This window comes from Protopterus annectens, chromosome 2.part2 (genome assembly GCF_019279795.1).
Source record: "Protopterus annectens isolate FY-2018-M chromosome 2.part2, PAN1.0, whole genome shotgun sequence".
In the NCBI taxonomy this organism is placed as follows: domain Eukaryota; kingdom Metazoa; phylum Chordata; order Ceratodontiformes; family Protopteridae; genus Protopterus; species Protopterus annectens.
The window spans coordinates 139,560,612-139,584,794 of NC_056730.1; the positions used below are offsets into that span (position 1 = coordinate 139,560,612).

At 43.0% G+C, this 24,183-nt stretch overlaps 1 protein-coding gene across 3 annotated transcripts in view; it reads right to left on the reverse strand.

The window, feature by feature from the left end:
• ELOVL7 (ELOVL fatty acid elongase 7) overlaps positions 1-24,183 on the reverse strand; it is a 1,867,033-nt gene that overhangs the window by 995,298 nt on the left and 847,552 nt on the right. The gene's annotated exons all lie outside the window — the stretch shown is intronic.

The window sequence follows — 24,183 nt, forward strand, 5'->3', positions numbered from 1 at the left end:
TATACTAAAAGTCACGTACAAATACTTAAACTATCTAAAACAATTTCTATATTCAGGTGTACGTGAGTAACACTAATAAAACATACTGATACAGATCGCTAACTCACATATTCATTATAAACTAATAAAAAATGTGTACAAAATTAAATAAAGGCATAGTCCACAAATTTACCTATTCCATACCAACATTACTACGTGTGCGCTACACTAACTAACCATTAAAACATTAATATCATTTAAAATAACATTCAAACAAATATTATAAAATATTATAAAGAATACATCATGTCAACAAGCAGTGTATATTCAGATCGTACGACACTAAAAATGCATGTAAAATATTTATCATTAAAATAAACCTCTATATGTAAGAGGAGATATTCAGGGTTTCACCAGTCTTACATATAGAGGTTTATTTTAATGATAATTAAAGTAAGGTCCACATTATTAATAAGGTTTAATATATATAGCTCATATCTTATCAGGTTTGCCTTTAACCCACTATGTGACCTATCCATCTCTGTAGTGGTGATATAGGTGAATACAGGAAGATTTAGTTTAAAAGAATTACTGTTCTCTCCTCCTTTTTAAAAAATGTTTTAGATAATGTTTGAAGGTAGAATATGTTTTTTATATATATTTTTTATGCATCGTTCTATGTCTGTGTTCGCATACACATAGAATATTTTACATGCATTTTTAGTGTCGTACGATCTGAATATACACTGCTTGTTGACATGATGTATTCTTTATAATATTTTATAATATTTGTTTGAATGTTATTTTAAATGATATTAATGTTTTAATGGTTAGTTAGTGTAGCGCACACGTAGTAATGTTGGTATGGAATAGGTAAATTTGTGGACTATGCCTTTATTTAATTTTGTACACATTTTTTATTAGTTTATAATGAATATGTGAGTTAGCGATCTGTATCAGTATGTTTTATTAGTGTTACTCACGTACACCTGAATATAGAAATTGTTTTAGATAGGTTAAGTATTTGTACGTGACTTTTAGTATATGTGACATTTTAGTTCGTGACCTTATATGAAGTACTAGTAAGCACACTTTACTTAATTATATATGTAAATTTGATGAAATTGTTTTGACCAATTGGGTGTTGTCAGTGATATATTTAAACTTGGAGTGGGAAATGTTTGCTGTAATAGTTTGAAAAAGCCTACGGGTGAAAGCGCTCACTGTGCACTAATAAATTATATGCTGGATTACATCGGATGCTTTTGTTCAACCTGATTTAAAGACTGCAAGTTTGGTTTTGGTTTGCTCATTGACTTGGTTTATTTTCTGACTTAGTACTACGAAGAGCCTCTTGCCATTTCGCACCTGCATGAAAGATTTTATTTTGATATTGTCTAAACTATTCCAGGCAGGAGCGTTTATCCTTTGGGTGGTGTGTGTTTTATTTTGAATAATAAAGTTGTTTACTTGAAATAAATTAAAATATTTAATATGCAAACTGGAATAAGCTTGTACAAGAAATTTCAACTAAATGTTCTGAATAAATAGATGACAGACAGCAAACACTATCATCTAATCTAGATCCTAACTAATTTTAGGTAAATATGTCATGCTACTAGCTTGCAAGATCAATACAATCAGTATAGAACTTCCAAACGTTTTACAGGTAGCTGTGCCTTTTTGTGTATGTTCCATCAAGAAAATCCAGCAAATCCCTCACTCTCAGTCTCTCTGTCTACTCTCTCACATGGCGCACACACACACACACACACACACACACACACACACACACACACACACACACACACACACACGCACACGCACACACACCCCTCTCTTACCGGATAATTTGTTCGCGATTGCCTTCCACACACTACATCTTCACATTTCCCGCTCGTAGCGATAATCCATTTGCGATTGTCTTCCTGCACATTTCCCGCTCACAGCCAGCCGGACATGACGCAAGCTCACTTCTGACTGGCTGGTATGCTCCTTAAAGGAGCCAACACTGTTTTAAAAAAGAAAAAAATATGTACGTACATTTTTTTTTTAAAAAAAAGCTACCCCCTCTTCTAAAGAAGTTGTACTGAAATCAGTACAGTGCGTATGCCTCCCGACGTCCCTGTTCAGAGGGGAGGCAATCTGATCTATTTGAGGTGTACCCCACTGTTGGACAATGTCCAGAAACACATCCTTGTGAAGCATCCACTCATGGGATTGTGACATGGACCTTGCTCAAAGTGTCTGCCTGAATGTTCTGAGTTGAAGGGATATAGACTGCCCGCAAGGAGATTCCGTGTTGGACTCCCAGTTCCTATGCCTGGTGAGCAGTAAATAGGATTTGGTTCCTCCCGGTTTGTTGACATACCAAAGAAATGTAGTATTTTCTGCAAACATTTTCAGGGGTCCCTGTTTTAAGGCATGAAGAAAGGCTGAGGCAAATGTGCTTGCATTCATTTCACTGATGTTGATGTGTTTTTACCTGAAGGTGGGGGACCAAGTACCTTGTACTTTCAGGCTGCCCAGAGTAGTCCCCCAGCCCAGATCCGAGGTATCTGTGTACATCTCCTAGACAGGGGGAAGGGGTTGCAGTAGAAGTCCTGGGTTGTGCATCACCTGGTTTAACCACCACAGAATTTCCTTCCTCAGACATGGGAGGAAGGGAATGATGAAGTCCAAGGGGTGTGAGTGTTGGGTCCATAGGGACTTTAGGTACCACTGCAATTTCCTCATGTGTGACATTGCCAGAGTAAGCATGGAAATAGTGGAGGCCATGTAACCCAGCAACCTGAGGTATTGTCTGGCTTGTCAAAATGGTGGCTTAAAGGACAGTCGTCAGGTACTGGGTCAGAATTTCCACTTTCTGGGGCAGGAGGAATGCCCTCATAACATCTGTCCTTATTTTGCAGCCCAGGAAACCTGGTCCTGGGAAGGATTCAGGTTGCACTTGGGAAAGTTTTATGTTGAATCCCAGAACATGTAGTAGGGAGATGACTTGGAGGAGTTGGCTGTGTAGAGATCTGGGACAGTCTGCCTGAAATCAGGAGGTCGTTCAGGTAAGGGAAAATTTGGATCTCTTGGACTCTGCAGAAGGCAACAGTGGCCATGCATTTGGTGAAGACACTTGGTGCAGTAGACAGTCAAAAGGGCAAGACCGAGAACTTAAAGTACGAGGAACCAAAAGCAAGCCACAGGAATTTCCTGTAGCTGGACCTGATAGGCATGTGGAGGTAGGCATTCTTCAACTCCAAGGTGGCTAGAAAACCCCAAGTTATCAGCAAGGGGCAAGGGTTTGAAGAGTCAGCAAACAAAAGGTTGGAACCTTTAAAAACAGGTTTAGGTGGGAGAGGTCTAGGATAGGCTTCCAGGATCCGTCCTTCCTGGGCACCAGAAAGTCTTGAATAAAACCCCCTCCCTTGCTCCCCTGGAAGAGCCAGCCAGATGGTTCCTTTGAGAAAGGAGGTTGTCTGACAAGCTGAAAAAGCTGTTGGTCTTTGGGTGACTGGGAATTCTTGTGGGAGAATGGGGAAATGACCCAGGACATAAAGTAGCCCTTTTCTATAATGGATAGGACCCATCTGTCTGAGGTGATGAATTACCAAAGGGACAGACAGTGGGAGAGCCTTAGGGACACAGGAATGGAGTTTTGGGGGAAGATGGTGAAGGCAGGCAGTCACAGGCTACATGCCCTATCCTGTTTCCTTGCACCCCTTCTGCCTCTAGCAGGGGCAGAGTGTTTTCTAATGAACCATTTTTGATGGATAGTTCCGATGAAATGTGGAAATGGGGGAGAAAGAGATACTTAAGGTCTCGCAGCTCTTTTCCTTTTTGCTGAAGGGCATTGAATAGCTCAGCCACTTTGGAAGAGAAAAGGGCAGAGTTATCCAGGGGAGCATCCATTAATTTTGCCCTTAATATCACTGGTTAGGGGCTGAAGCCTTAAAGAGTATCATCTCAAGATTGAGGCAGAGACAGCTGATCTAGCAGAGGCTTCACCAGCATCATAGCTGCAATGAATAGACTGCCCGGTGACCTGGTATGAGACATTAATGACATTAGAAATTTGTGCCTTGGAAGCCTAATCTGGGAGGTCAGCCAAGAGTTTGGTGACCTGGGACAGAAGTGCCAAGGCATACTTGGGCATGTATGTTTGATAGTTTACTGCCCTGAAGGCCAGGGTAGAGGAAGTGTAAACTTTCTTACCAAGGCGCTCCATGACCTTACTGTCCTCGTCAGTGGGGAGGACGGAGGTAGATGGCAATAATTTGGATGGCTTATCTGAGGATACTGAAACAGTGCCAGGGTCAGCTACTGGGCATTTAATCAAAAATTCGGCCCCTTCAGGGACCTTGTAAAACCTGTCAGGTCTCCTGGGAGCAGGTGGTTGTGAGTCAGAGTTAAGAGAGGCAGCACTGAAGGCATCCATGAATGCTGGTAATACTGGGGGAATTGCGGAAGGAGCAGGGGTCTCCATTTGCAGGAGCTCATATCTTTTTTGTACCTCAGACATCTTAGAAAAATCACATTTAAAAATTCCCTCATTTTGGTAACAGTCTCCCCAAAGATGAGATCCACAGCTGGGGAATCAGCCTCAACAGATTCATCTTCTGGGGAAGCATAACCAAGAGGAGATGGCATCTGGGAGGAATGAGAGGGAGTCTTCAGAAGAGGAGTCTGAGGAATCCTCAGCTTCAGGTAGGATGCCATCATCACCTGGAGGCCTGGGACTAATAGGAGGAGGCCCAGCTAGTGGGGATCCAGGCATGGCAGGCCTTAGAGCCATAAAAGCATTAAACAGGCTCTGTGAAAAGGCCCTCAATCTGAATGGTTTTCAGGAGATGAACAGAGATGTATGGATTTTGCTTTCTTTTTCAAGGAAGGCCTAGGAGGCATAGGGGCTGAACAAGGGCTAGATTCAGTAATTAAGAGCAGCAGAGGGAAGGCCTGTTTGGGCAGCCATCGGAACCAGTCTTTCCCCCTCGACATTGCAAGGCGATGACTACGAATCCTCCCTCAATGTGCCTTCTGCACAAGGCTCTGCAGTATACCAAGGGTTACCCGCTATACCTACATCAGCAGACTCCAAACATTCTTTCAGGCAAATGTTGGCCACAGGAGAGACACCAGATGAAGGTGGGGCAGCAGTAGCAACTTCAAGCCTGGAAACCTTGGCCTTCTTTTTACCAGGTCCCATGGGCTGACCCGATGGTCCTTACATCCCTAAGGCCACGCGTTTGAGACGCAGACTTTCTAAATATATATATTTAGTGCATGTAGGCAACTACGTAGGGTTTTCAGAATGAAGGCCTAGCAGACCACACATGAAAGTTCCTCATGCAGCAGCCCTTAACAGAAAAGACAAAGATCATGGGTGTCCTTATAGGCGATCTAATGACTGCATTTGCACTTTTCCTTCCTGGATGACATGTACACCTAACAAGCATGCAGTGAGAAAGGAAACAAAATATCCCCAACAGGGTACTTATCTTTAGAGAAGATACGAAGCAAAGATGGCAGGAATGCTGATGACCGGACTGGCCGCAAAAGTTCTGAGGAAAGGTAAGTGCAGACCTCACTTTTATGGCCCACATTCCCTGGGTCAATGTCAGATGTCCTACGTACCTAGCAGTGACTAGAAGCGTTTGTATACTGGCTGTATGTTCAGGTAGCAAGAGAGAAAAAATGCCAACAGTTGGAATACTGCAAAATGAGACTAGGAGGATATCATAGCCAGGCAAACCTCCTCAAAACAGTACCAGTGGCCACAACCCTGGTAGTAGTAGTATCAGCATAGTCATACACACACTTTAAACAATGAGCTGTGACAAGTAAAATGGAATAAATTAAACCATTTAAAGCAGATAAGCAGATTTTTCCGCAAGAGAAGAGACTGCAGACAACCCTCCTCATTCTTTCACAATTAGTCAGAATAAACTTTAACATACAAGCCTGCCAATTCAAATTCTGAAAATCAAGAGTTGCAGAAGCATATACCCCCCCCCCCCCCATACTTGTCAGAAAGTGGAGGATTGGAATTAATCTTTAACAGCAATAGGATTAACTAAAGCTATAGTTGCTGGATCAGGTTTGAGACAAGTGTACAGAAACTTGTAAGACTGAAGAACTTTATACAATCTGTCTGTCTTTTTAGGGGCAGCAAGCTGACTCAGGAAAAACAGGCAATGGCACACAATCCAATGCTGACAGCACTGGAGGAATGGATAAAGATTCTGTAAATTCCATTTTTAAACAGCCAATATTTTTCTAAGTGATTAGTGTTCTTCCACTGAAGACACTGATACATTCCGGCAACAGTCTCAGAGTTAGAGAAACTCCACGGGGAGAATCGGATAGTGTGCTCTCCTCTGTCTGAATCAGAAATCAGAGAAAACCACACATCTCACTCTTCATATTCCTGTCCAGATTAGAGTTTTGAATCACATCAGGAAGACGAGCATCCATTTTTCTTTTACCATAAATCACCTCATAAAAAGGCTCAGTAGCCTAAATTAGTTCCTGAACCAGATCAAGTTACTCATGTACAGAAAATCTGAGCAGATACACGTTTAGTTTTCAGTTTTCTTTTTGACAGGAAAAATTGAGCCAATAAGGTTTACGAAAGCAGCAGATTCCACAGGGATGGGCAGAACATTCTGACTACACAGGGAAGACTTCCTTGATTCCTCTCCCAGGAATCACAAGAGTGTCTCTCCCTTGCCAACTAAGGGGATCCTAATAGCTACAGAGGACTTCGCTAACCTCGGGTCCACAGGGGATGTAGGTGCTACACCCAGAGGGATCAAGGGTAAAAGATGACTGCTCTGAAAAACTAGCTTTGGCTAGAGCAGAGTCAACCACCTGCAGCTGAGAAAAGTTGCTATCCTGCTGTGGTGGCAAAGGTTGTTTGCTTAATTTCCTTTTTGTGGCTGAAAAGACCCCACCCCCACAAAAAAAAAAAACTTTCTCCACAGAAATAAGTTAACTATTTTTAACCAGAAGTGAAAAAAGTGCATTCCAGTTTAAAAGTGCAGTTTAGTCTCAAGACAATCCATTAAAACACAAACTCTTAGTTAAAACATAGTGCCCTAAACAAGAAAGTATATTTAAAAAATACAATTTAAAATGTGGAAGGGTTCCCCTTAAAGGGAACTTGGCTACCCAGCAATGGAATAGCACAAGTTCAACTAGAGCTGCCTATTGGGTTGAGCATGTGGAATGTGCCCTGAAGCTTTGGAAGCTGGCCAGCTATTATATCCTTTTGTGGGATATAACTCATCCAGATAATGCTACTGCAGCAGTGATCAATATGATTAGCATTGGATGTTAGCTGCAGCTTTGTGGTGGAATTACTGGAGCCAACATCAAGTAAATAGGATAGGAGATAAGATAGGAAATGGAGAACTACTGGAATAGGAGTGGAGTGGAAAAGAGGTCTATACCTTGGTGGTTAGCTCAAAGAAATATATGCGTCCATCTATTTCTGTGGACTTTATAAGTGTATTCTTTTTAAGATGCTGACAAAAGTGAAACCACACTCTCAGATAAGGCAACATCTTAACTCAACGTAATTGGGGAAACCATAAACATGCAAGTTTGAGCACCAAGCCCTTAAGGTTCTGTAAATCTGGGTGAAAAGATTATCCAGTTGGAGATTTAGAAGCCAAGGGCACTTCTTTGAGGCCTGTACATGGCAAACCATATTTGCCCAGTCCAGAATGGGGCAAAGAGGACTGTGGCTTTGTAAGCAGAGGGTTTTTGGAGAAACTTTATGACTACAGAAATTGGGGAGGGGGGGGCATAAAAGCAGTCGAGGTTGCTGCCAAGATCTGGACATTTCTGGGTGGCTGTCTCTTGGGAGGGATCAGAAACAAGTAGCTGATGCTGCATTTGATGCTGAACAGAGAAGAAGAGAGGTCACAACAAGGTTGACAGCAGTAGCTGAAGATTACTTGTGCTATTGTGGGACAGACCCATTTGTGAGTCACTGTCTTTGAAATGTGCAATGCCAACAGAAAATGGTGCAAAGCAATCAGCCATTGATGAAAAGGGAGTGAGATTTGGTTCCTCCTTGTTTATGTACCTTATCACTGACACTGACTGTATGGAATTCTCACACCACCAGGACAACTGCCTTCATTCTCCAGAATACTTAAGTGAAAACTGACCTCTGCTTATGTCTGTGTTCCTCAGACCATTCTCCTCCCATAATGTCCCCCATGCTGGAGTGGAAGCATTCATGGTGATGTTTGCTGAAGGGGATGGAAGGTTTAAGTGCCTCCCCAGAACTACTGCTGGAAAGGTCAACCTCTAATTCAGATGGCATGTGTAAGGTTGACTTATGTACAAGGGAGAGCTGAGGAGGATCTGATAGTTGGGAAAACAGAAAGTACCGTTGTGTACACTTGCCATAAATGTAGATGTTAGAGTGTTATTCACGGTTGCAGTCATTACATTTGGGTTATCTGCTTGCAGGTTGCCCTCAGTTGGCCTGATTAACAAAGTCTTGGCTCCTGCATCAGTTGCTGTCCCTTCTTCCATGACGTCAGGTCATCAAGCGTATAAAACATGCAGCTGACGCCATTACATTTTTCTTGCCCCAGATGTCAGGTGCTCCCCTAATGGGAAGCAATTAGACATAAAAGCACAAAGATACACCTCCAACAAAAAAGCAAATACATCAAAAAGGCTTTTAAGCATAGTAAAGGAAAGTAGAGGTATAGCCAAAAGACGTTAGGGGGCTGGAGGGAGGGTACCCAGGACTGCAACAGTGAATACACTCGAATATCTACATTTATGGCAAGTGTACACAACTGTACTATGTTCTTCATGTTTCACTGCTGCAGTCATTACATTTGGGTAGATTCCCAAAGCTATGGGTGGGAGAAGGAATTTAGATAGCATTAGGGCCAGCTATAAGGCCCTGCAACACTGCAGTGGCAAAGCCAGCTCTGGATTTAGAGAAAATTGGCAAATGATAATTGCTTGGTGAAAGTATGTATAGAACTCCAGGTAGTAGCTTCTAAGATGTCCCTGGTAGGGACGCCTCTGAGAAAGGCTGTAGAGGTAGATGCAGCCCTGGTGAAGTGAGGTCTGATCCCCTGGGGGATAGGTTTTCCATGATGCTTATAGCAGAAATGAATGCAATGGCTTATCCATTTAGAAATGGTTTGCTTTGAAATAGCCTTCCCCTCTGCCCCTGCAGCAGATGCTACCATCAGTTGTTCAGATTTCCTTTGAGGTTTAGTCCTGTCCAAGTAGAATCTAAGTTGTCTGTGCACATATAAGGAAAGCAGCATCCGTTCCCCTTTATTCTGTGAATTGGGAAAGAAGGTTGGCAAATGAATGGACTGATTAAGAGCCACACTGGATACCACCTTGGGCATGAAGGATGGATTGGTTCTGAGGGACACCCTGTCCGCATGAAAGATGACGAAAGGCTCCACTGCCATAAGGGCCTGTAATTCAGATACCCTTCTAGCTGAAGTGACTGCGAATAGGAAAGCTGTTTTCCAAGAAAGAAATTGTAAGTCTGCAGTAGCAGCTGGCTCGAAAGGAGGTAGAGTGAGTTTCTCAAAGCCAAAGTTGAGGTCCCAAGCTGGGGTTAGAGCTCTCCTGGGTGGTCTCAAATTTTTGGCCCTTCTGAGGAACTGCTTGAGCAGTGGATGAGAGAAGAAGGGAGGTTCTGTGTTATAATGAGCTGACATGACTGAGGCGTGGATTTTAATGGAGAAAAAAGACAGGCCCTTGTGAAGCATCTCAGTTAAGTATTGCAAAATCTGAGGTAAATTGGGTGCTGCTGTGCTCATCCCTTGAGATTGGTTCCAGGCACAGAATCTTTTCCATTTTTCAGCATAAGATTTTCTAGGACTAGGCCTCCTTGCCTCTAAAATGATATCTATCACAGGTTTGCTGAGGGATGGTAAAGGAGAGATTAAGTAATTAGCCAGGCTGCAAGGTTCAGCGTTGGAAGATGAGGGTGCAGAATCTGGTTCTCCTGCTGAGACAGCAGGGAAGGAGTCTGAGGCAGGTGCCATGGAGATAACTGTGACACAATGCACAGGAGAGGGCAACAGTGTTGGCACGACCAGTCTGGAGCAATCAAAATCATCCTTGGTTTGTCCTGTTTGATTTTTAGTAGTACTTTGGGAGAGCAGAGGGGGGTAGGCATAGACTGATAGGTTTTTCCACCTGAATGACAGCATCCACTTTCCAGGCTTGTTTGTGGGGAGTCCTTGTGCAAAATTTGTCCAATTGGTAGTTCTGGGAAGAGGCAAACAGGTCTATATCTGGGCTCCTCCATTTGCTTGTCAACATGTTGAAAATCCTTGGTTCCAGTTTCCACTTGTGTGGGTCCATGATATTTCTGCTTAGTCCGTCTGCCAGTGTATTTAATTTTCCTGGCAGGAATTGAGCTTGTAGGTGCATTTGGTAGCTCAAGGCTGTGTTCCACAATGCCATGGCTAGTCTGCAGAGGGGGTAAGAATGTGTACCCCCCCTGCTTGTTTATGTACCACATAACAGTGGTGTTGTCCGTCTTTACCATTAGTTGTCCTGGAAGAATGTGGTCCTTGAAGGCTGTCAGAGCATTCTGTACAGCTAACATTTCTTTTTGATTGATATGCAGGTGCATTTGACTTTGGTTCCATTTGCCCTGAATGCACTTCCCTGCCAGGTGAGCCCCCCTCATGCATAGTCTAGGCGGCAGGGGGTGGTGTGAAAGGTAGTCACTTGTTTTGGTGGCAGGCCTCTGCCTACCAAAGGAACTCTAGGCGGAGGCAAGGTATGATAGGAATCACTGTTTCTAGGTCTTGAGAATGTTGACATCATAAGCTTTTTAGACACCACTGTAGTTTCCTCATATGCAGTCTTGCATATGGAATTAGAAGAATGCAGGAGGCCATGAACCCCAAGGCTTGCAGTATTTGTCTTGCAGATAGCAAGGTTTTTGTGGCCACTTGTTTTGAAGTAGGTTATCAAATGAATTTGCTTTTCTGGTGTGAGATAAGCCATCTGGGAAGTTGTATTCAAGCTTGCTCCCAGGAATATAATTTGTTGACAGGGTACCAGGTGTGATTTATTTTCGTTTATGGTGTACCCCAGACAAGTCAGAACCCTTTTTACAAAGGCCAGATGATTCAAAAGTATGTCCTGGCTTTCTGCCTGAATTAGACAATCATCCAGGTATGGGTATATTTGAATATTTCTTTGCCTGCAAAATGCAATACCGGAGCTAGGCACTTTGTGAATACCCTGGGTGCAGTAGATAAGCCAAAGGGCAGTGCAGAGAACTGATAGTGCGTGTAAGCCTGCTTTGAAGCATAGGTATCTTCTGCAAGATTCCATGATTGGGATGTGCAGGTATGCTTCTTTTAAATTTAGTTTTACCAACCAGGCATCTTTGCCTAGCATAGGAAGTAATTGGTGAACAGTCAGCATCTTGAATTTTGGAATCTCCAAAAAGGTATTTAGATAGGACAGGATAGGACACCATGAATTGTCTCTTCTGGGTACCAGGAAAAGTCTTGAGTAGAAACCTTGTCCCTTTTCCTCTTCTGGTACCAGTTGAATAGCCTCCAAAGGAGCAGTCAGTTGATAACTGCTTGGAAATTTTAAAAGGAAGTCACTGAGACAGTTTACCATAGGGGGGAGTCTTATTATTCCCAGACTTGGAAGTGGAGGCCCCCCACTGCTTAGTCGTGCGAGTCCCCTGGGACTGAAACCTGGCGTTTTTGCTGTGCCTGGGTTTGGCTTGAAAAGACCTGGAAGGGGCTGGAAAAAAACAATTCTTAGAGAGCCAGTGCCTACTAAATCTAGGAGGCTGAACTTCTTTAACAGTTTACATATATTTAGCTTTATCTTCTATCTTTTTAAGAACTTTCTCAGCCTTGTTGCCAAACAAGCGGTCCTGGTTTAAAGGAGCATCCAACAATTTAGCTTTAACATGATCAGGCAAAGATTGCTCCTTAAGCCAAGCATACCTTCTGAGCACAGACCCAGTAACAGCAGCCCTGCAAGAGGCCTCTAATGAATCAAAACCACATTGAAAAGCATGTTTTCCAACTTTTTCAGCAGAATGCATTAAATCCTGTAAATCTTTAATTTCCACACAGTCAGGAATCAACATCATTTTCTGTTTAAACAGTCCAATAACATGTTGCTGATATTTTAACATATGAAACTGGCAGTTTAAAGTCCTAATGGCCAAGGATGCAGAAGTGTAAACCCTCTTACCCCATATCTATCCAGCTCCCTGGAGTCTCTATCAGAAGGAGTAGGATTTTTAGCAGTAGAAGCCTTAATGCCCTTTGGCACCTGTGAAACAGACTCTAGATCTGCAATAGGATTTTTGAAAAGGAACGTGTGGGACTCAGGGACCCTGTAGTATCTGTCAGGTTTTCTGGGAGCAGGAGACAGGGAATCAGAGGTCAAACTAGATTCCGAGAAAGCATCATCAACAATGTCTAGTACAGGAGGCATAGCTAAAGGCCTATGCTGAGGTAGTAGAACCCTAAGCCTCTTTTTTGAACCAGAAAAATTCTGGCTTTCCCAGTGGAAATGCTCCCTTAGAGTATGTAACTTTTCCCCAAAAGAAAAATCCTCAGGAGGGGAAGCAGAGGGAATAGAGTCCTCTGCATCAGAATCCACATAAGTAGTTAAGGGCAAATCCAGATCATCAGAAGAGTCAGAAAAAACAGAATCCTGATCTCAAGATTCATAATCAACCTCAGTCCTAGGCCTCTTAGGGGGGGGGGGTTGGCTACCCCTGATTAGAGTTATTAGATCTTCAGCCATTCTTATCATTTGTTTTTTAGGCATACAGACCTGAGCATGTGGCCTGGACGTCGGGATTTTAGACATGGATCGAGATTTAGGCCTAAGTAATGAAGGAAGTGTCAATTTAATATGCAAGTCCGTAGGCCTGAATACACCCTCAGTAGCCGGTGTCTGTACAGCGGCTCCAGACCCATCCAAGGTAGAGACATCCGCGGGTTCCATAACTGAAGATTCTCGCGGCATACCGGACTCCGAATGGGTCTTAGCAGAGGCCTGCGAATCAGAAGTAGCTGGCATCAGGGGCTGCGAAAGCGCCTCACTGAGTACAGGCGAACTGGCGACTGGCTTAGGAGAAGTGCCATCGGCAGTTTTGGACCTTGGCGGCCTGTCTGTCTATCTTTGTGTTTTTTCAGAATCCCAGTAGTCGGATGGCTAACCAACAACATTTCTGGATAATTAAACAGAGAACCGAAATATTTAGAGGCGAAAATATTCCGACGACGGATAGTGCACTTATTAAATAAAGCACAAAACTGACAGCAAGATACGTCGTGGTCAGGGCCTAGGCAAGGAATACAGTATGAATGAAAATCTTTTTGCTTTCCACAAGTAATGTAATTATTAACTTTTACTGACATCGGTAAGGAGCAAGAAAAAAATTCCCCAACGGGGTACTTAGCTTTAGTTGAAGACTTCGGTTCTGAAACTCGAAAATGAAAATTTCATGAATCAACCGACTGGCATTTGCGAACTGCTTCTGCTTCGGGCACTGCACAGCAAGAAAGACTGATGTAATGACGTTGGCTGCATGTTTTATACCCCTGAAGACCTGACGTCATGGAAGAAGGGACAGCAACCGACACAAGACCCAAGACTTTGTTAATCAGGCTGACTGAGGGCAACCTGCAAGCAGATAACCAAAATGTAATGACTGCAACAGTGAAATATGAAGAACATCACTGAGCATTCAGTGAAGAATTCTCACAAAGTATGCATGAAGAGCCATCACAATGGTTGACGCCAAACAAAATTATTTTAGGACCAAGAACACTGGGGTAGGGCCACTTTAAGAAGTACTGGGTCACGGTTCTGAGACTGAATCCCATCTGAAGGAAGGCTCAAGTTGGAATTTGTCATGTCCAGATGTCATTCTACGAATACAATAGAAAATGTGATTTGTAGCAACTCACTGAAATCCCCCAAAATAGGCACAGCTGTAGCGAGTAATCTCTGCCTGCTATGAGTGACTCCTTGGACTGTAGCAGCAAGGAGTCAGTAGTCCAAGTATGGGAACACTGGGATACCTTTTACTCACAGCTGTGCTGAAACTACCAACAAGCACTTGGTGAACACTTGGGTGGGGGGGGTGTAGTGGGAGGCAAATAGCAGGCTTGTAAACTGAAAAAGTGACTGGATCCCAGCAGTAAGTGTAGAAACCTCTTGGTTGCTTTGGCAATTTTGATACTGAGATAAGCATCCTAGGGATCTATAAAGCACATCCAAGTTTGCCTTCAGGCAGGGAAAAATTACTTGCATCATGACCATTCTGAATGGGGTCTTTGTTATGTAGTGATTTAGGCCACTGAAATCCAGAACTGATCCAAGATCCTTGCTTTTCTTTGGAAACAAAAAAAAAAAAAAAAAAACTTGAATAGATTCCTGACCTCATCTGGTAGGAACTCCTGGATGCCACCCCCCCCAAAGGAAGAATCTCACTTTTTTTGCAGACTATGTAGAACACTTTGGAACACTTGTGCTTAATAGGTTAGGTATCCACTGAAGGGCCACCTCTGCCCCTGTCACCTCTGTCATAAGAGTAGTCAAAAGGGTTACCATTATGTTTTTTTGAAGTCAAAGACTTTGGCGACTCCCAGCTCTTGCTGCAGGAATTTTGAGGTCTCAAATCAGACCTATATGGTAGACAGCATCTTCCCATCTTGCTCACACCTCATCAGATTATCTTTCACAACAGGTCTAAATAAAAAGGCTCCATTAAAAGGGGTGTTAGTGAAACTACCAGCAAAAAAAATCACAAAATTGGAGCTAGGCACAATGCCTCAATGTAATATCTGCAGTTCAGGCAGCTCCATTGACTGTGCATTGCAACAGCCACATGAAGAGATTGGAGATGTTCGACAACGTACTCATGACTCTGCCATGTGTGGCTTTCTCAAAGAATGTAAAGTCTGTTCTGCTAAACCTTTTGGAAGAGATTCCTATAGTTCAAAGCTCTAAAAGCAAAGGTACCAGAGGAGTAGGTGCGTTTCCCCATCCTATCCATCACTCTAGACTTCTTACTCAGTGGACAGACATTTGTGTCATCAGACAGCTCTCCTGGTGGCTGCTGTGACAATCATGGAGTGCATCAGAGGGCCCTTTGTCCAGTGCTGCTTACACTTAGGAGGAAGTATGTAGTCTGGCTTTCTGGAGACAGCCTCAGTGCAGACTACTTTCCGCCGTGTGTGTGTGTGTGTTGGGGGGGGGGGGGCATTTGACATACATATATACTACTGGTGCATTAATTCAAGGATTTGCCAAAGGTGGTTGCTTTCTTCAAGGATTGGGGAAAACCCTTGACTACGGAAGTTGGTGTCCGAGGTTAATGACTTTGTAGGGGAGAGGGCATCTCCTTTTGGCATGTCCTTTTCCTTAGAATATACAGAGGGGGTACTTGTGATCCACCAGAACACTGACTGAACCAGAGGAGGCTCTCTGCAGCTTTCCATCTTGCTTAGTCCCAGAGATGCCAGATGAGGTGGCTGATGGACAAGTGCTAGGTGCCAGGGGCTGGAGCAGATATCAATAGAGGCTCTGCAGACCTTCTTGAAGGGCAGGCAATCATAACCTCTATGAGATCAAAGCAACCTAGACCAAGTGTTGCATCAATCCCCACAGAAGCAGACAAATTACACCAAGGTAGGAAGTGCTGACACCCAAGAGAGACTGCAGCTGCCATGGCAAAAGCCAAAGATGCCAACACCAGCAATGGCATCAAACCAACTGGCGCTAAGGACTGTGCCAAAGACTCTACACTGAGCAGTCAGCTCTGAGACTCTGTAAACACCAAAGGTGTCATCGTGCGAACTGAATGTGTAAATGTCTGTGTTGAAGAGAAGCACCACTCAGGACTGAACAAAACAGGCTCAGGCTGATCTCTCTGTTCCAGAAAGCACAGATACTAAAATGAAACCACTAATACTGAAATGGGGACTGATATAGCAAACTATGGGCCAACCTGATCCACCCCAGCAACTGAAGAGGATATAACACCCATCAGAAAAGTCCTCCTCATTCAATCTCAGTCAGCATCTAATGTACTCCTTAAGGAGCTGCTAGACCGAAAGGAAGAAGATGGAGGGCAAGAGCCCAAGAAGCAAGACACCTAGTCTGCCAAGTGTCTTTAGGTGACTTGTCTTATAACTACTGGCTCCAAGGGAGTCTGAGCTAAAGGAGTAAGTCAAACGCAATCAGTATCAGCTGTTTCTAGTCTTGGAAAGGCTTCTGCCGATGAAGGGCCTGCATCACTGGCTTTCCGGATTCCTGATTTTTTTTTCTCCTCTTATCCTTTTGTGTTTTTCAGGTTTATTCCTGTTCCAAAATGGGGTTCTGGAGGAAATAATGCCTTGAGAATGAGCTTGTTCCTTCATTTGGTGAGGGAGCAAGACCCACAGGACTCGTACATGCTGCAATCCACAGATAAATGAGCCAGTCCCAGACGCACCACAAAGATATTCAGTGTCCTGGGGTGGGATTTTGTGGCCAACATTGGCTGCACTTCTTGAATCCCTTTTCCATGAGACAGCAGCAAAAGAACGTAGTGGAATGTAGGATATCCAAAAACAAAGTTCAGTAAATGAAAAGATGTCTAATGCTTCCAGTTAATTAAAAACAATTAAAATTGTTGGGTGTTTTTTGTATTTAAAGGCCTGTTTTTTCATACTGTTTGTTAAGGTCTGAAGAAGCGAGCAATCATGAAAGCGCTTACCTGTTTTTGTTTTTATCTGTTTTTTGGAATTAAAGTGTTCTTACTCTCAGCATTGGGCATCTTTTCGTTTAACTGAACTTTTCATGAGACAGAGTAGAAGGTAGAACAGCAAAACCAAAGTCATATTCTCAAAACTGTAAAACTAAATATTTGTTATAGTTATACAAAAACAAATAAAAATGTAAGAGAGAAAAAAACTAAGAAAACGATAATACAGAGAGAGTATGAGAAAATGAGATGTTGGGTGTCCTACCTTCTAACGCTGCAAAGCAGCCAATGTAATTTTCTTTTAAACACAGAACTAAGAATAAGTAGAGACAATAGGAAAATGTTTATAAATGTATCATAAATTTGAAAAAGAACAAACATATGAAGCATTCAGCATTAGCAAGTTCATCCAAACATTTAGGTGGCAAGAGATACCTAATGGCAGGCTCAGTCCAGGGGGAATGATGGGAGTTAAGACAAGGAGCAGCAGCACAGTGTCTGGATAAGATCTGATGACAGTCTCATTTCCTGTCAGTTGCTTCAGATGGACTGAATGAAATAGGATTGTGAAGTTCAACTGCTTTCCACAACAGTGCTATGAAGACAGTCACAGCCAATAAGCAAAACTCCCACCAAGACAAACTCCCAGAAGCATTATTGCCATGGAACCTATGAAAAGAAACAGAGCGTGCCTAATTGTACTATATCTAATATAACTAGATAGTATAACACCAGTAATAAAACATAAAAAGAAACAGAGCGTGTCTAATTGTACTATATCTAACATGACTAGATAGTAGAACACCAGTAATAAAACATGAAAAGAAACAGAGAGTACCTAGTAGTACTATATCTAACATGACTAGATAGTAGAACACCAGTAATAAAACATGAAAAGAAAAGTACAGTTGTGTACCTACCATAAATGTAGATGTTCAAGTGTATTCACTGTTGCAGTCATTACAATTGGGTTATCCGGCTGGCAGGCTACCCGCAGTCGGCCTGAATTCCAAAGTCTAGGTCCGGTGTCGGTTGCTGTCACCTCTTCCCTGACGTCAGTGCGCCAGTGGTATAAAAGATGCAGCAGACGCCATTTTCTTCAGTTTTTCTTGCCCCAGATGTCAGGTGCCCCCAAAAGAGTAGGCTAAAAATATGTCAATAAAGCATGCATGCACCAAAGTAAATTATTCCTTCATCTACAAGCAAATACACCACATAGGTTGTATAGAATAGAGAAGTACAGATAAGTTCCAGCAAAGATAAGGGGGATGGTGGGTGGGTAACCTGGACTGCAACAGTGAATACACTTTAACATCTACATTTATGGTAGGTACACAACTGTACTATGTTCATCGTGTTTCACTGTTGCAATCATTACAATTGGGTTGAATCCCAAAGCTAAGGTTGGGAGGCTGGAGCTTAATAGGATTAGGAGTGGCTATGAGGCCCTGCAGAACTGCAGTGGCAAAGCCTGCCCTGGATTTAGAGTAGAGTGGTAATTGGTAGTGCTTTGTAAAAGTGTATACTGAACTCCAAGTTGCAGCCTCTAAAATATCTTTGGTTGGTACTCCTCTGAGGAAGGCTGCTGAAGTGGCTGCTGCTCTGATTGAATGTGGCCTAATGTCCTTAGGCGCTGATTTGCCATGTTGTGAATAGAGAAATGAATGCAGTGGTCTATCCACTTTGAAATAGTCTGCTTTGAGATAGCCTTTCCTTGTGATCTTGCAGCATATGCCACCAATAATTGCTCAGTCTTTCTGAAAGCTTTGGTTCTGTCCAAGTAAAAGCACAGCTGTCTGTGTATGTCCAAAGAATACAGAAGTCTCTCACCCTTATTCTGTGGGTTTGGATAAAAGGTAGGCAAGTGAATAGTTTGGTTAAGGGCCACGCTGGACACTACTTTAGGCATAAATGTCGGGTTTGTCCTCAGAGAAACCCTATCTGGATGGAAAATTATACAAGGTTCCACAGCCATGAGTGCCTGTAGCTCTGAGACTCGTCTTGCAGAGGTTTTTGCTAGGAGCAGAGCTGTTTTCCAAGATAAAAATTTAATGTCAGCTGTAGCGGCTGGCTCAAAAGGAGGCAGGGTGAGTTTTTCCAAGACATAATTGAGGTCCCATGCAGGTATTGCTGATCTCCTTGTAGGCCTTAAGTTTTTGGCTCCTCTGAGGTACTGCCTTAGTAAAGGATGAGAAAAAATAGGTGGCTCTATATTGTAATGAGCTGAAATGGCAGAGGCATGAATCTTAATTGATGAAAAGGATAGACCTTTGTCCAGCATTTCAGTTAAGTATTGCAAAATCTGAGGAATATTTGGTAACATCATGTTAATTCCTTGTGCCTGGTTCCAAGCACAGAATCTCTTCCATTTTTCAGCATAAGATTTTCTGGTACTAGGCCTCCTGGCCTGTAAAATAACATCCATCACCGCTTTAGAAAGAGGGGTGTTTTGAATGACTACATTATCCGCCATGCTGCCAGATTTAAGGTCTTGGTTGGCTGTGCAGGATCTGATTGTTTTGTTGGGACAGTAAGTGATTGAGGTAATGTCCAGGCCGGGCATTGAGACAGGTTCCTTAGGATTGGGTACCAGCACTGGCGGGGCCAGTCTGGGGCCATCAGTATAATTTTTTGGCTTCTCTTGTCTGACCTTTAAGAGTACCTTGGGGGAGGAGAGGTAGTGGAGGAAAGGCATATACTGTTAAGTTTTTCCAGCTGAAAGATAGAGCATCCACTTTCCATGCTTGCTTGTGATAAGTCCTTGTGCAGAATGTCTGTAGTTGGCAGTTGTGAGGGGAGGCAAAAAGATCTATGTCCGGGCATCCTCATTTCCTTGTTATCATGCTGAAGATTTGCGGATCCAATTTCCACTCATGGGGATCCATGAGGTTTCTGCTTAGTTTGTCTGCCAGAGTATTTATCTTTCCTGGCAGGAATTGTGCCTGCAGATGTACTTGGTAAGTCAATGCTGTGTCCCACAAAGTCATGGGTAGTCTGCTAAGGGGATAGGAATGTGTTCCTCCCTGCTTGTTTATGTACCACATGACTGGAGTATTGTACGTCTTTATCAGTAGTTGTCTCGGATGAAGTAGATTCTTGAAGGCTGTAAGGGCATTCTGAACAGCTAGCATCTCCTTTAGATTGATATGTAGATGCATTTGGCTTGCGGACCATGTGCCCTGAATACATCTTCCTGCCATGTGGGCCCCCCAGGCATAATCTGATGCATCTGTTGTCAATGTCTGCCTGGCTGTGGGTAAAGTGAATGGCTGCCCCTTGTTGTGGTGACAGGCCTCTGCCCACCATCAAAACTCCTGTTGCAGGCAGGGAATAAGAGTAATTATTTTTTCCAGGCTGTGGCAATGTTGAGTCCAAACACTTTTTAGATACCACTGAAGTTACCTCATATGCAGTCTTGCATATGGGATTAGCAGGATGCCATGAAGCCCAAAGCCTGCAGATTTTTTCTTGCAGATAACGCTCAGTTGCTGGCAACAGTTTGAAATAAGTAGTCAGTTGCCTTTGTTTGTCTGGTGTGAGATAAGCCATCTGGGCAGTTGTATTTAAGCTTGCACCCAGGTATATTATCTCTTGAGAGGGTACTAGTTTTGATTTCTTTTAGTTTACTGTGTACCCTAGGCATATCAGTAATCTTTTGACAAACGCCAGCTGTTGTAGCAGAATGTGCTTGTTCTCTGCTTGAATGAGGTAGTCATCCAAGTAAGGATATATTTGTATTCCTCTTTGTCTGCAGAATGCAATTACTGGAGCCAGGCATTTTGTGAAGACCCTGGGCGCAGTAGATAAGCCAAAGGGCAGTGCAGAGAATTGGTAGTGCATTGAGCCAGCTATGAATCTGAGTTATCTTCTGCATGATTGTCTGATTGGGACATGCAGGTATGCCTCTTTTAGGTCTAAAGTCACAAGCAAAGCCTTCTTGCCCAGCATGGGCAGGAGCTGCTGCAGAGTCAACATTTTGAATTTTGGAATATCCAGATATATGTTTAGAATAGACAGGTCCAGTATTGGTCTCCAGGCTTTGTCCTTTCTGGGAACCAAGAACAGTCGAGTAAAATCCTTGTCGCTGCGCTTGCTCTGGTACTTGCTGAATGGCCCTCATGTCCATGAGGGATGAAACTTGCTTTTGTGCCTCTGCTCATTGATTTTTTGGCAGGTCTGGCAAACCGTGTGCCCTTGGCAGGGTATGAAAGTGAAACTTGTAGCCTTGTGAAACTATGTTTAAGACCCATTTGTCCTGGGTTATGATGTGCCAGGTTTGATGAAAAAGTGTTAGTTTTCCCCCTAATGGTGCTGCCAGAAGATAAGTGCTTGGCGCAGGCAGGGGGAAGTCATTGGGACTGTTTCCTGTATGGCTGTGATTTGTCTTCTCTGCTTTTGGAGGTAGAAGCACCCCATTGTTTAGACCTGTATGTGCCTTGGGGCTGGGATCTGCATCTAGAGGGTCTGTATCTGCCCCTTTGTGGCCTTGTCTGACACTGGAAAGGACCAATTTTTTTGTAGGCCAGTGTCTGCTAAATCTTGGGGGCTTTACCTGTAAGAAATCCTTAACTGCTTGTATACATTTTGCTTTGTCCTCCATTTTCTTCAACACCTCCTCTGCTTTAACACCAAACAAGGTATCATGTTGTAATGGAGCATCTAATAATTTTGCTTTAACATGATCAGGCAAATTCTGTTCCTTTAACCAAGCATGCCTCCTGATGACAGAACCCGTAACAACGACCCTGCAGGAGGCCTCTAGAGAATCAAAACCACATTGCAAATTATGCTTTCCAACTTGTTCAGCTGCATCCTGCATTTCTTTGTTTTCTGCACATTCAGAATTCAACAACATTTTCTGCTTAAGCAGTGACATAATATATTGCTGATATTTAAGCATATGAAATTGACAATTTAAAGCCCTTATAGCCAAGGTCGCAGAAGTGTAAATCTTTTTTTCCCCATCTGTCCAGTGCTCTAGAATCCCTGTCAGAGGGAGTAGGGCTTTTGCAGTGGAAGCCTTAACCCCTTTGGGACCCTGAGAGAGAGTTTCTGGGTCAGCAGCAGGGTTTTTAAAAAGAAATTTATGTGAATCAGGAACCCTGTAATATCTGTCTGGCTTAACAGGAGCTGGAGGCAAGGAGTCAGGAGTCAGACTGGACTCTGAAAAAACATCATCTACAATGTCTAACACAGGAGGAATAGCAAGGGGCCTGTGCTGAGGAAGTAAAAGGAAGTCTCTGAGCCTTTTCTTAGATTCTGAATAATCTTGGCTCTCCCAGTGGAAATGCTCCCTCATGGTATGCAGAGTTCCCCAAAAGAATAGTCCTCAGGAGGAGAGGCTGAAGGAATAGATTCTTCAGCAACAGAATCTTCATAGGGAGGAAAAGAGTATTCTTGATCAGAAGAGGAATGAGATGAATTGGAAACCTGATCTGAAGATTCATATTCTGTCTCTTGCCTAGGCCTCTTATCAGGAGGGGGATGGTAACTCCTGATCACAGTAATTAGGTCTTCAGCCATTTTGAGCATCTGTTTTTTTAGGCATGGAGGCCTGTCCATATGGCTGTTGTACTCGTTTCTTTGTCTTTAAAGGTGCTTTAGTCTTTGCCTTTAAAGCTGAAGTCGTTTTTACATATAATTGTGTAGGCCTGAAAACACCCTCAGAAGCCGATGCCTGCTCAGCGGCTCCGGACCCATCTGAGGGAATAGTTTCCGAGGTACCAATACCTTGAGTATCCAGCGGCCTAGTCGGCTCCACGTGGGAGTCGGTAGCTGCCTGCAGTTCTAAAGTAGTGGGCGTCAGGGGCTGCGAAAGCACCTCACGGCGAACCGGCGACTGGTTTAGAAGAAGCCTTGTCGTCAGTTTTGGACCTCGGATGCTTGCCCTTTTCTTTTTCTTTGCGTTTCTTGTGAATTGCGGTAGTCGGATGGCTATCCGACGACATTGTATAATTAAATCTTCTGCCAAAATAGTGAAATGCAAAATCATACTGACGCTTAATAGTGCGTTGGTTAAATCTAGCACAGAACCGACAATTAGCAATGTTGTGATCAGGGCCTAGGCAAGGAATACAGTAGGAATGAAAGTCCTCATGAGCTATTTGCTTCCCACAAGAAATACAATTAACTTTTTCTGACATTGGTCTGGAGCAAGAAAAAAGTTTCCCCAACGGGGTACTTAGCTTTTAATGAAGACTTCGGATCTGAAATTCGAACATGAAAATCTCAGGAGTCGGCTGACCGGCAATTGCAAACTGCTTTTGCTTGGGGCACCGCGCGGCAAGAAAGATTGAAGAAAATGGCATTGGCTGCATCTTTTATAACCCTGGTGCACTGACGTCAGGGAAGAGGCGACAGCAACCGTCGCTGGACCTAGACTTTGGAATTCAGGCCGACTGCGGGTAGCCTGCCAGCAGGATAACCCAACTGTAATGACTGCAACAGTGAAACACGATGAAGATCAGTGCCTAATTGTACTATATCTAACATGACTAGATAGTAGAACGCCAGTAATAAAACATGAAAAGAAAGAGTGCCTAATTGTACTATATCTAACATGACTTAGTAGAACACCAGTAATAAAACATGAAAAGAAACAAAGAGTGCCTATTTGTATTATATCTAACATGACTAGATAGTAGAATACCAGTAATAAAATATGAAAAAAAACAGAGTGCCTAATAGTACTATATCTAACATGACTAGACAGTAGAACACCAGTAGTAAATTATGAAAAGAAACAGAGAGTGCCTAATTGTACTATATCTAACATGACTTGATAGTAGCACATGAGTAATAAAACATGAAAAGAAACAGAGTGCCTAATTGTACTATACCTAACATCACTAGACAGCAGAACATCAGTAATAAAGCATGGAAGGAAAGAGAAAGTGCCTAAATTTACTATATTTAAATGACTTGATAGTAGAAGTAGTACCTACCTATGACCTAGTACCTACCTATGAGCCTATATGAATGGAATGGGAATTAGGAGATTCACCCCGGGGATCACTCCTGTGGCCCTGCTCGACAGGGGCACAGGAAAATAACTTTCTTGGGTGGCGAAAGCCAGGGAACCCTGCTGGCTAGGCTTACATAGGCCCTAGTGCTGATAGCCTAGCACCTACCTATGAATCTATGGAATAAACTGCAAGCTAGTGTCCCTGCTGTCTAAATTTAACAAATCTTGTCAAGCAAATCTTTTCAATGGCTACACGTCTGCAGCACAGTTTATTAACGATCCTCTATGAACTGGTCTCTCCATCTTAAATAAAGACTCTGATCTCTAATGAAGTCAATCCCATCGCAAAGATTTTCTCCCTAAAATCAGTTCAGAACATTTCCATTTATTCACCCCCCGCTTCTTGCATAAATTATGAAAGTTCCAAAACACACACAAATATGTTTTAAGCATGTGAATATTCATGTCTCTGTATATATGGTGCATAAAT